The sequence below is a fragment of the Macaca nemestrina genome, chromosome 6 (assembly GCF_043159975.1).
Source record: "Macaca nemestrina isolate mMacNem1 chromosome 6, mMacNem.hap1, whole genome shotgun sequence".
NCBI lineage: Eukaryota > Metazoa > Chordata > Mammalia > Primates > Cercopithecidae > Macaca > Macaca nemestrina.
In genome coordinates, this window is record NC_092130.1 from 118,293,338 (window position 1) to 118,305,489 (window position 12,152).

At 41.0% G+C, this 12,152-nt stretch overlaps 1 protein-coding gene and 1 pseudogene across 5 annotated transcripts in view; both read right to left on the reverse strand.

Annotated features, from left to right (window-relative positions):
• LOC105499412 (GC-rich promoter binding protein 1) overlaps positions 1–12,152 on the reverse strand; it is an 88,262-nt gene that overhangs the window by 61,132 nt on the left and 14,978 nt on the right. The window lies entirely within an intron of this gene.
• Positions 1,367–7,908, reverse strand: LOC139363875 (putative uncharacterized protein encoded by LINC00596; annotated as a pseudogene).

Below are 12,152 nucleotides of genomic sequence, written 5' to 3' on the forward strand. Positions count from 1 at the left end.
AGCACAGTCATCTACAGACTTCCCTTGTTGATTCTCATTCAGTGGTACTTAAGCATTGCACAGAACTCTTTTAAATAAATACTAAGAGTTACGGGTCATCAGATAAGGATGGTAAATGCCCTACTACTCAAAGAAGAAAACACCTAAGGAACATGGCCTCTACAGGTAGCAAAAATTGCCGCTTCCCTATTTTTTAGATGTTTGGTCCCGAAAGAAGTATCCAATGTCTTATCTGTTATCAAGCTATCTGTTTACAGATCAGATCAGATGATCTGAAACATGAAACTGCATTCATAAATTTTTAAGAAATCTGGGTTATTAGAAAGTCCCAACATTTGAAAACTTCCATTTTAATGTTCCTCTTATCTGAAATTTGTTAGACTCCATCCTCTTCAGTTTACCTCTTAAGCTGTCAGCACCTTTCAATGCTTTTTCTTTTTTGTTGTTGTTGAGACAGAATCTTGCTCTGTCACCTAGGCTGGAGTACAGTGGTACAATCTTGGGTCACTGCAACATCCCCCTCTTGGGTTCAAGCAGTTCTCATGTCTCAGCCTCCCAAGTAGCTGGGATTACAGGTGTGTACCACCACGTGGGCCTGGATAATTTTTTTTTTTTTTTTGGTATTTTTAGTAAAGACAGGGTTTTGCCATGTTGCCCAGGCTGGTCTCGAACTTCTGCCCTCAAGTGATCTGCCCGTCTCAGCCTCCCAAAGTACGAGGAGTACAGGTGGGAGCCACAGCGCCAGACCCTTTCTATGCTTTACTTGCATTTTTATCATAAAAATCAAAACAGGAAGCTATAAAAATTATATTTGTTAAATTATTCCATATGAAAATTGCTATACATGTATTTAAGTACATACATATACATAAATATGGTGCATTCAGCCTCCTAAAAACAAATAAGGTGAAAAAAGCATTATATTCTGGAAACAAGATGCTTTTAATTCTCAATTTTTGAGACGTATTAAAGACGCAACACACAAAATATAATTGAACTTGAAAACTTACAAAGAACTTTTATATAAACTTCACTACCACAAGAAAATAAGCTTTACTCTCCATAAGGTAAACAAATTTCTACTTACTGAGCTTCTCTTTCCTCACAAACTGAAACCAACTGAATAATCACTGAAATTTATTCTAACAGCCTATGGAATCCTTTTTTGTTTTAAAGATTGGCAAGTTTTAATTTATAAATATATTGCAAACAGTATGAACTCATTGGGATAAAATTTAACTTAAATCAACTCATTTATTTATTTATTTTTTTTTTTAATTTTTATTTTTTTTTTTTTTGAGACGGAGTCTCGCTCTGTCACCCGGGCTGGAGTGCAGTAGCCAGATCTCAGCTCACTGCAAGCTCCGCCTCCCGGGTTCACGCCATTCTCCTGCCTCAGCCTCCCGAGTAGCTGGGACTACAGGCGCCCGCCACCTCGCCCAGCTAGCTTTTTGTATTTTTTAGTAGAGACGGGGTTTCACCGTGTTAGCCAGGATGGTCTCGATCTCCTGACCTTGTGATCCGCCCATCTCAGCCTCCCAAAGTGCTGGGATTACAGGCTTGAGCCACCGCGCCCGGCTCAACTCATTTATTGAACAACTATTAATAATATGAGCAATATGGCCTAAGCACTGGAAGATATGAGGCATAAGAGAGGGCAGTCCTGCCTCTAACAGCTTACAATCTAATAGCATTAACAAATAACTGTAATACAAGGCTGCTGCCTCAAATCCTCTTAGAAGTGTAGACACAAGCAATTTTTTCTCTGAAATATTTACCAAAAAGTGTCATCACTTCGAGTGTTCAAATGATAGATAAGCTTTTTTAAAAAAAGTATGCTGCTGGGCATGGTGGCTCACGCCTGCAATCTCAGCACTTTGGGAGGCCGAGGAGGCTGATCACTGCAGGTCAGGAGTTCGAGACCAGCCTGGCCAACATGGTGAAACCCCATCTCTACTAAAAATATAAAAATTAGCCAAGTGTGGTGGCATGCGCCTATAATCCCAGCTATACTCAGGACACTGAGGCAGGTGAATCACTTCAACCTGGGAGGTGAAGGTTGCAGTGAGCCAAGATCAGGCCATTTGCACTCCAGCCTGGTGACAAGAGTGAAATTCCAACTCAAAAAACAAAAACAAAAACAACGCTGGAGCCAGGCCCAGTGGTTCACGCCCTTTGGGAGGCCAAGGCAGACCGACTGCTTAGGCCCAGAAGTTTGAGATCAGCCTGGTCAACATGGTGAAACCTCGCCTCTACAAAAACTAGCCAAGTGTAGTGGCATGCACCAGTAGTCCCAGCTACTAGGGAGGCTGAGGTGGCAAGATCACCTGAGCCTGGGAAGTCAAGGCTACAGTGAGCAATGATCGCTCCACTACACCCTAGTCTAAGCAACTGAGACTCCATCTCAAAAAAAAAAAAAAAAAAAAAAAAGGCCAGATTATCTTACATGAAAAAAAAAGGCAGAATTATAAAAGATTTAAGTAATTTGCCCCTAGGCTACAAGAGCCAATAAATGACAGAAGCTAAGCAATGTGAACCCAGGTCCCCCTGCCTCAAAAGCCCACTCTTTCACTACAGTATCGCTAACTTTCCCACAGCAATTATTGAATGTTAACAAACCCATTCTCCTAAGACATTTTTTAGAAAGTAACCAAATAACCTGTCTTCAAGACCTGTTTAACAAGTTAATGAAAGGTCTGCATTGCACTACAATATCCATGTGTTTTAATATAAAAAAGAATGTTTACTGTCAAGTAAAATAACCTTACAGCAAGCGGCTACCTTAGGTGTCGGCTACCCTAGGTGTTTCTTAAGCAATTTATATTTAAAAACACTGCTGAACTATGTAAAATTCTAGAGATGGCTTAGTCCAACATGAACAAAAACAAGGCTACATGACTACAGTATTATCAAAAAGAACTATCTGGCCAGATGCAGTGGCTCACGCCTGTAATCCCAGCACTTAGGAGTTCAAGACCAGCCTGGGTGACACAGTGAAACATCATCTCTACTAAAAAGTTTTTTAAATTAGGAGATCGATTTGAGTAATAACTCCATCTCCCACGTGGCATGGGCAGCAATGCATGAATTAAAGTCTGTCTTTACTGGGAAAAAATTAGCTGCACATGGTAGCACACACTTGTAGTCCCAGTTTCTCAGGGGGCTGAGGCAGAAGGATCGCGAGCCTGAGCAACAGAACAAGGCCCTGACTCAAAAAAAGAGAGAAATACCTGACAATTACCTCATATGATACAGAATTTAACTTTTTAAAAAATAAGGTTCGGCCAGGCGCGGAGGCTCAAGCCTGTAATCCCAGCACTTTGGGAGGCCGTGACGGGCGGATCACGAGGTCAGGAGATGGAGACCATCCTGGCGAACACGGTGAAACCCCGTCTCTACTAAAAAATACAAAAAGCTAGCCGGGCGAGGTGGCGGGCGCCTGTAGTCCCAGCTACTCAGGAGGCTGAGGCAGGAGAATGGTGTGAACCCGGGAGGCGGAGCTTGCAGTGAGCTGAGATCTGGCCGCTGCACTGCAGCCCGGGCGACAGAGCTAGACTCCGTCTCAAAAAAAAATAAAATAAAATAAGGTTTATGGCCAAGCGCAGTGGCTCATGCCTGTAATCCCAGCACTTTGGGAAGCCAAGGAGGGAATATTACCCGAGATCAGGAGTTCGAGACCAGCCTGGCCAAGATGGTGAAACCCCGTCTCTACTAAAAATACAAAACTTAGCCAGGAACAGTGGTGGCCACCTGTAATCCCAGCTACTCAGGAAGTTGAGAAGAATAGCCTGAGCCCAGGGGGTGGAGATTGCAGTGAGCCGAGATCACGCCACTGCACTCCAGTTGGGCAACAAGAGTGAGACTCTGTCTCAAAAACACAAAACAAAAAACAGGCTTCATACACTAGAATCAATAATTATCAAGGAGCTGCTAATGTACCATACCTTAAAATACAAAGGTAGGTTTTGTTATTTAAAGTTTTCAGGCCAGGCGCACTGGCTCACGCCTGTAATCTCAGCACTTTGGGAGGCCGAGGTGGGCGAATCACAAGGTCAGGAGTTCAAGGCCAGCCTGGCCAACTTGGTGAAACCCCGTCTCTACTAAAGATACAAAAAATTAGCCAGTCATGGTGGCGCATGCCTGTAATCCCAGCTACTCGGGAGGCTGAGGCAGGAGAATCACTTGAACCCAGGAGGCAGAGGTGGCAGTGAGCACAGATTGTGCCACTGCACTCCAGTCTGGGAGACAGTATGATACTCTGTCTTTAAAAAAAAAAAAAAAAAAAAAAAAAAAAAAAACTTATTTACTCAAGACACAAACACTACAATGCTTTATATTTTGTTTTAATTACGTAGAAAATGAAATTACCTTCTCAAGCACTAACATAGAAAGAACATGGAATTTATCAGTTTCTCCCTGCCTGCGTCCATGCCTTGGCCAGCAGCATAATTCTAAAACGAAAGAAAGAAAAGGAAGGAGAGGAAGGAAAGGGAAGGAAGTGGGGTGAGGGGGAGGCAAGGCAACAAAGTCACTTTAAGAATTTCAAGTAAGGGCTGGGAGCAGTGGCTCACTCCTGTAATCTCAGCACTTTGCGGTGGCTAGATCACTTGAAGTCAAGAGTTCCAAAAGAAAGAAAAAAAAAAAAAAATGTTACAAATACATCTGGAACCACCAGGTCTAGTCGACCAAACACCACTTAATATATTCCAGGTACACCTAAATTCAAGTAGTATGGGGACAGTAGGAGGTCTTGAACAGCACACAGCAGTATGAGAAATCAGCACTTAATCCAGCAGGTAAGGGAAGTATTAAAAGCAAGTTTTAAAGTGACAATTACATGTCTGGAAGTATGCTTTCAGAAAATAAATCTCGTAGCAACGTGTAAAAGGAAGGGGAAGAGTCACCTTTCAATTCTTATCTCCTTCAGCCACCTTCCTTTCCAGGGCTAACCCAATACACGACATTACTGGTTTCCCCTGTATTCCTATGGCTACTCCTCCTCAGTCTCATCAGGTTCCACCCATCCCTAATGTTCATATATCCCAATGTCTAGCCCTAGTTCTAATATTAGTAATATAAAACTGAAAGTTAAAAACTATAAAAAAATAGTCAGAAACTAAATACTATGACACTGCTGACTTTTGTTGTATCTACCAAACAGGAATATCACTAGTTTTACTTCACAGGAGTATGATTACATACAAGTATTTTGTATGTTAAAAGAACATAAATATTGTGGAATTGATATAGTATTCTGAAAGAACACAGAAAAGAACTGTACTAAGCGTACCCTGCCATTGTAAATGTACTCTTTGATTTTGTTTGAGAAATATTTATTGGAGTCCAAATCATGATTAATTCATATTAAATCCCACTTTATCATGAGATATAGTAAGATTTTTCCTGTTTAACAGATGCCTATTACCTAAAGAAACAAATTTTAAGCATAAAATTATTGCAACTGCAAAGCCAAACAATATATTCATAACTGGAAAAAAACAAAATGTGAAGCAAATGACATTTGGAGTACCAAAAAGTTAAATAATTACTAATAAACATTTATTTAGAGATAGTCTCACTCTGTCACCCAGGCTGCAACCTCCGCCTCCCAGGTTCAAGCAATTCTCCTGCCTCAGCCTCTCGAGTAGCTGGATTACAGGCATGTGCCACCATACCTGGTTAATATTTGTATTTTTAATAGAGACAAGGTTGTACCATGTTGGCCAGCTGGTCTCGAACTCCTGACCTCAAGCAATCTGCCTGTCTCAGCCTCCCAAAGTGCTGAGAATACAGGCATGACCACGGCCGGCCTAATAAATATTTATTTATTTTTTATTTTTTTTTTTTTGTTGAGATGGAGTCTGGCTCTGTCGCCCAGGCTGGAGTGCAATGGCCGGATCTCAGCTCACTGCAAGCTCCGCCTCCCGGGTTTACGCCATTCTCCTGCCTCAGCCTCCTGAGTAGCTGGGACTACAGGCACCCGCCACCTCGCCCGGCTAGTCTTTTTGTATTTTTTAGTAGAGACGGGGTTTCACCGTGTTCGCCAGGATGGTCTCGATCTCCTGACCTCGTGATCCGCCCGTCTCGGCCTCCCAAAGTGCTGGGATTACAGGCTTGAGCCACCGCGCCCGGCCTTAAATATTTATAAAGAACAATAGAAAACTAAGAAACTATGATAATCACTACCATAACAGAAATATAAAAATACTCAATTTACACAAGATACTGAACTTGTTTATTCTGTTCATTAGTACCCATTACAAATACAACAGGATTTCAAATTCATGATGGCATCGTGACTTCAAAGATCCTATTTAAAAGGCAAAAAAGAACAAAGGAGTTGAAGAACAATAAAGGAATAAAACTGTGATAATGAAAAGGCCATGAGCCACTTCATGAAATTTTTGGAATGACATAAATGCAAGCATAATAACTGATGAAACAAGACAATGAAAGCCAAGGCCTAAAAGACATGTGGAAGGTAGAATACAGTGGGAAGCTGATCTGCTCCCCAGAATGCTGAAATGGTTTAGGATTACAAAACTGCAGATACAAAGGAGGGCAGAGCGGGAAATGGGACTGAAAAGAAGTAGCTGAAAAACCTGAATGCACAATTGTCTACATGAATATAAGCAAACACAATAACATAACGATGACACCAAAACAAAAAGGAAAGGTAGATTCTCTCAAACACAAATAAGGAGCTAATATGGGTTCTGGCACCAAAAGATATTTGGCTTTTCAGGGTCCTACAACATTGACAGCTGTTCAATAAGCACTGCTAACATACACATTAACTCTCAAACAACTTTTTATTGCCTCATTCTTAAATATGAACTAATAATCATCAAACATTTTAAGCAAAGTAGCAAGTGAAAGAGATCATTAAAAAAAACTATCAACAAAAAGGAAACAAAGAATTTAAGAGATAACTAGCAAGATAAATGAATTTTTCAGAACCAAGGACAAACAACAACTTCTAGAAGGAAAACAATACCTGCCTGCAAATGAAGAAAAAAATGAGACATTAAGCAAAAAAATTTTTAAAGCAAAAAAAACTGAAGCAGGCCGGGCGTGATGGCTCACGCCTGTAATCCCAGGACTTTGAGAGGCTGACATGGGTGGATCACCTGAGGTCAGGAGTTCTAGACCAGCCTGGCCAACATGGCAACCCCATCTCTACTAAAAATACAAAAACTTAGCTGGGCATGGTGGTGGGCGACTGTAATCCCAGTTACTTGGGAGGCTGAGGCAGGAGAATTGCTTAAACCAGGAGGTGGAGGTTGCAGTGAGCTGAGGTCGTGCCACTGCACTCCAGCATGAGCGACAGAGCAAGACTCTGTCAAAAAAAAAAAGAAGCAAAAGATTTTCTTTTACAATTCTGGGAAGCCTAGGGACTGCTTCAGGAGAGTTCCTGCTCTGAGCATGGAAATAAAGATTCTATAACAATTCTTCTCCTCAAATGGAGGAGGAGAATATGTAAGAAAGTCTTGTAAACTGTAAACTACTATATAAATTACTTAAAAAAAAAAAAAAAAAACGGGCTAGGCGTGATGGCCAGGCAGGAGGATCACTTGAGGTCAGGAATTTAAGATCAGCCCGGGCAAGAGAGAGAAACCCCGTCTCTATTAAAATTCAAAACAGGCCAGACGTGGTGGTTCACGCCTATATCCCAGCACTGTGGGAGGCTGAGGCAGGTGAATCACTTGAGGCCAGGAGTTTGAGACTAGCCTAGCCGACGTGGTGAAATCCCATCTCCACTAAAAATAAAAAAAATTAGCCAGGTGTGGTGGCGCACACCTGTAATCCCAGCTACTTGGGAAGCTGAGGCAGGAGAACTGGATGAACCCAGGAGGCAGAGGTTGCAGTGAGCCAATGTCATGCCACTGCACTCCAGCATGGGCAACACAGCAAGATTCCGTCTCAAAAAAATATATAAAATAATAAAATAAAATTCAAAACAATTAGCCAGGCTTGGTGGCACATGCCTGTGGTACCGGCTACTTGCGGGGGGGGGGGGGGGGGGCTGAGGCAGGACAATGGCTTGAGCCCAGCAAGTCGAGGTTGCAGTGAGCCCTGATTGTTCCACTGTACCACTCCAGCCTGGGCAACAGAGCGAGACCTTGTCTCCAAAAATAAAAATTAATAAATAAAAAGATTATGACAATTGCATTTAAATCCTAGTTCTTCTAGCACCATGAAAGCAAATTTGTTCAGTGGTTATTTGCCATTTATAGCATCTGATGCTATACAACACAAAATAGGTGGAAAACAAAGGTGCACTAAGGTAATGCTTATCCTGAAATTACCAAATGTGAAATCCACCAGACTAAATTTCTCTACTATTAATTTGATAACAAATTAATTTCATATCTGGTTACTTTGTGTTGAAACTCCACATCAGTAAAGAACAGTCAAAAGAAGTCTTGACTCTGAGGCCACACATGGTGGCTTACACCTGTAATCTCAACACTTTTGGGGAACTCAAGATGGGAGGATCACTTGAGGCCAGGAGTTCCAGACCAGCCTGGGCAAATAGAATCTAGTCCTTGGCTCTACAAAATATTAAGAAAATAAAAAAATAAATCTTGACTTTAAAAACTGAAAGTAACTAGGCAGAGATAGAAAACGCTGACAAAAAGTAACCATCATATAGAAGGAAAAGGAAATACTGAGAGACTATGTGCAGATATCATACTGACTTTTACATATCTTAACCACTGCAAAAAAAAAAAAAATTTTTTTTTTTTTTTTTTTTTTTGAGATAGAGTTTCGCTCTGTCACCCAGGCTGGAGTGCACTGGCGCAATCTCAGCTCACTACAACCTCCACCTCTCCGGTTCAAGAGACTCTTCTGCCTCAGCTTCCCAAGTAGCTGGGACTACAGGTGCACGCCACCATACCCAGCTAATTTTTGTATTTTTAGTAGAGACGAGGTTTCACCACATTGGCCAGGAGGGTCACAAACTCCTGACCTCAGGTGATTCGCCCGCCTCGGCCTCCCCAAGTGTTGGGATTACAGGTCCTCATGAGCCACTGCACCCAACCAAAAAACTTATTTTAATATTCATTTCACAAATAAAAAACTTTTGGGCTTAAAAAGGTTGTCCCTAAGTCATCACAGCTAGCTCCTAATGAGCTTCAAATACAAGCAAATACATCTTACTCCAATGTTTTTTCATCTACATTATGGTACAGAATTCAGTTTCAAAACTGTAACTTCAGTAACTACAACAAAATAGGCTTTATAATTTGCATGTTTCAGGCTAATCAACTTCCTAGAATTAGAAAGTAAATAATTAAACAAAATGTTAAGAATAAAATTTCTAGGTCAGACGTGGTACACTTTGGGAAGTCAAGGCAGAAAGACCATTTACGCCCAAGTTGGAGACCAGCCTGGGCAACACAGGAAGACCCCATCTCCACAAAATATACAGGCATGGTGGCATGTGCCTGTAGTCCCAGCTACTTAAGAGGCTGACATGGGAGGATCACTTGGGCCCGGGAGGTCAAAGCTGCAGTGAGCTGTGATTGTGCCACTGCACTCTAGCCTGGGCAATAAACTCTGTCTCAAAAAGAAAAAAGAACTCAATAGAAAAATCAGCAAAGGATATAAACAAAGTTCAAAGAAACTAATCTTATACATGGAAAATTTTTATTCTCGTTGCAAAAAAAAAAAAAAAAACCCCATCCTCAAAAACCTAAAACCAGAACTACCATATGATTCAGCAAGGCCACTGCTGGGGATGTATCCAAAAGAAAGGAAATCAGTATATGGAAAAGATATCTGTATTCGTATGTTTACTGCAGTAATATTCACAACAGCCAAGATACGGAATCAACCTTACTGTCAATCAATGGATGAATGGATACAGAAAACATGGTATGTACATGGCTATGGAATATTATTCAGCCATAAAAAAAGAACAAAATCCCGTCGTTTCCAACAAGGATGGAACTGGAGGACAGTATGTTAAATGAAATAACAGAAAAATAAATACTGCCACATTCTCTTGTGTGGGAGGTTAAAATGAACTCACAGAGATAAAGGAGAATGATGGTTACTAGACGCTGGGGAGTGGGAAGGTTGGGGAGATAAAGAGCGGATAGTTAGTGGGTACAAAAACAGGAGGAGTAAAATCCAGTATTTGGTAGCACAATAGGGCAACCACAACCACAGTTAACAATAATTATATATTTCAAAGTAACTAAAATGGAGTTGGAATGTTCCTAAGACAAAAAATTACAAATGCTTGAAGTGATATTCCCACTACCCTGATTTGATCATTACACACTGTATGTACCAAAATATCATGAGCTCCTTAAATAAGTGTAACCATTATGTATCCATAAGCAGAAATATATATTTTTTTTACACAAGGCAAAAATGCCCAAGAAAAAAGTCTGATACACCTCATTAACACTAGAAATTTACATTGGTACACCTATATGGAGAACAACTAGGCATTATCCCAAATTACACTCAGAAATTCACTTACAGGAATTTGCCTTATATTTACGAGAACTACTCACTAGTGCTACTCATAATAGCAAAAAAGAAACAAAAACAAGAAACAGCCTAATGTACGTTAATAGAGGTCTAGTTATACTACCATGCAGCCAATAAAAAGAATGAGGTAACTTTACACATATTAACATGCAATAATGTTCTAAGTTCATTAAGTAAAAAAAGACTGCACAGCAGGGTAGACATGATGCTACTCCTTGTATTAGAAAGCAAAAGAATGTGGTTTTATACACATCTCTAAAATACATAAGAAACTAACAGCGGTTTCCCCAGAGGGGAACTGCTGAGAAACAGGATTAAAGGGGTGACTTTCCTCTAAACCTCTTGTGGTACACACCTTTTGTAATTTGTGTGCATAAATTCAAAACAATTTTAAATCTTTTTTAGTCTGACTCAATTTTACTGTTTCCTGAATAAAGTTTTTTTAAAAAAAATCCTTAAACTCTTAATCCATTTTTTTTTTTTTTTCCTGAAACTGAGTTAGGCTGAAGACCAATCATCCCAAGCACAGGAAACAAGTTCCAACAAATTAATTTTTTAAATGAGCCCAACCTATGAACCAGATAGCACTAACAAAGAATACTTTCCATATATATATATTTTTTGAGACAGGGTCTCACTCTATTGCCCAGGCTTGAGTGCAGTGGCATGATCTTGGCTTACTGCAACATCTACCTCCTGGGCTCAAGCGATCTTCCCACCTCAGTCCCCCAAATAGGTGGAACTACAGGTGCAAGCCACCATGCCCAGGTAGTTTTTCTATTTTTTTGTGGAGATGGGGTTTCACCATGTTGCCCAAGCTGGTCTCAAATTCCTGAACTCAAGTGATCTCCTACCTTGACCTCCCAAAATGCTGGATTACAGAGTGAGCCATGGCACTCGGCCCAGGCTGTTTCTTTTTGAGGCGGAGTTTCACCCTTGTCACCCAGGCTAGAGCACAATGGCTCGATCTCAGCTCACTGCAACCTCAGCCTCCCAGTTCAAGCAATTCTCCTGCCTCAGCCTCCTGAGTATCTGGGATTACAGGCACCCGTCACCACGCCCAGCTAATTTTTGTATTTTTAGTCAAGACAGGGTTTCACCATGTTGGCCAGGCTGGTCTTGAACTCTTGACCTTAGGTGATCCACCCGCTTTAACCTCCCAAAGTGCTGGGATTACAGGCCATGAGACACCGTGCCTGGCCAGCAGTTTCTTTAGATTTCATCTCATTTAGTCCTCATCCCATCCCCAGAAGGCTGGTGTTACCTTCTTTTCAAAACAAGAAAAATAAGTGTTCATATAGATGAGAAGTCCATTTTAAAGTTCCCAAGGTCAAGTACTAGACAGTAGTAGCTGAATTAACCACTCTGGATACGCATACATACTATAAGTAACATAGGATACATCAAGCAGAGATCTTACCTAATACAAAACATTAGCCTTCACAATAGACATAAGTAACTCCTTTTTTTTTTTTTTTTTTTTTTTGAGATGGAGTTTCGCTCTTGTTGCCCAGACTGGAGTGCTATGGCATGATCTCAGCTCACCGCAACCTCTGCCTCCCGGGTTCAAGCGATTCTCCTGCCTCAGCCTCCTGAGTAGCTGGGCTTACAGGCATTCACCATCACGCTGGGCTAATTTTGTA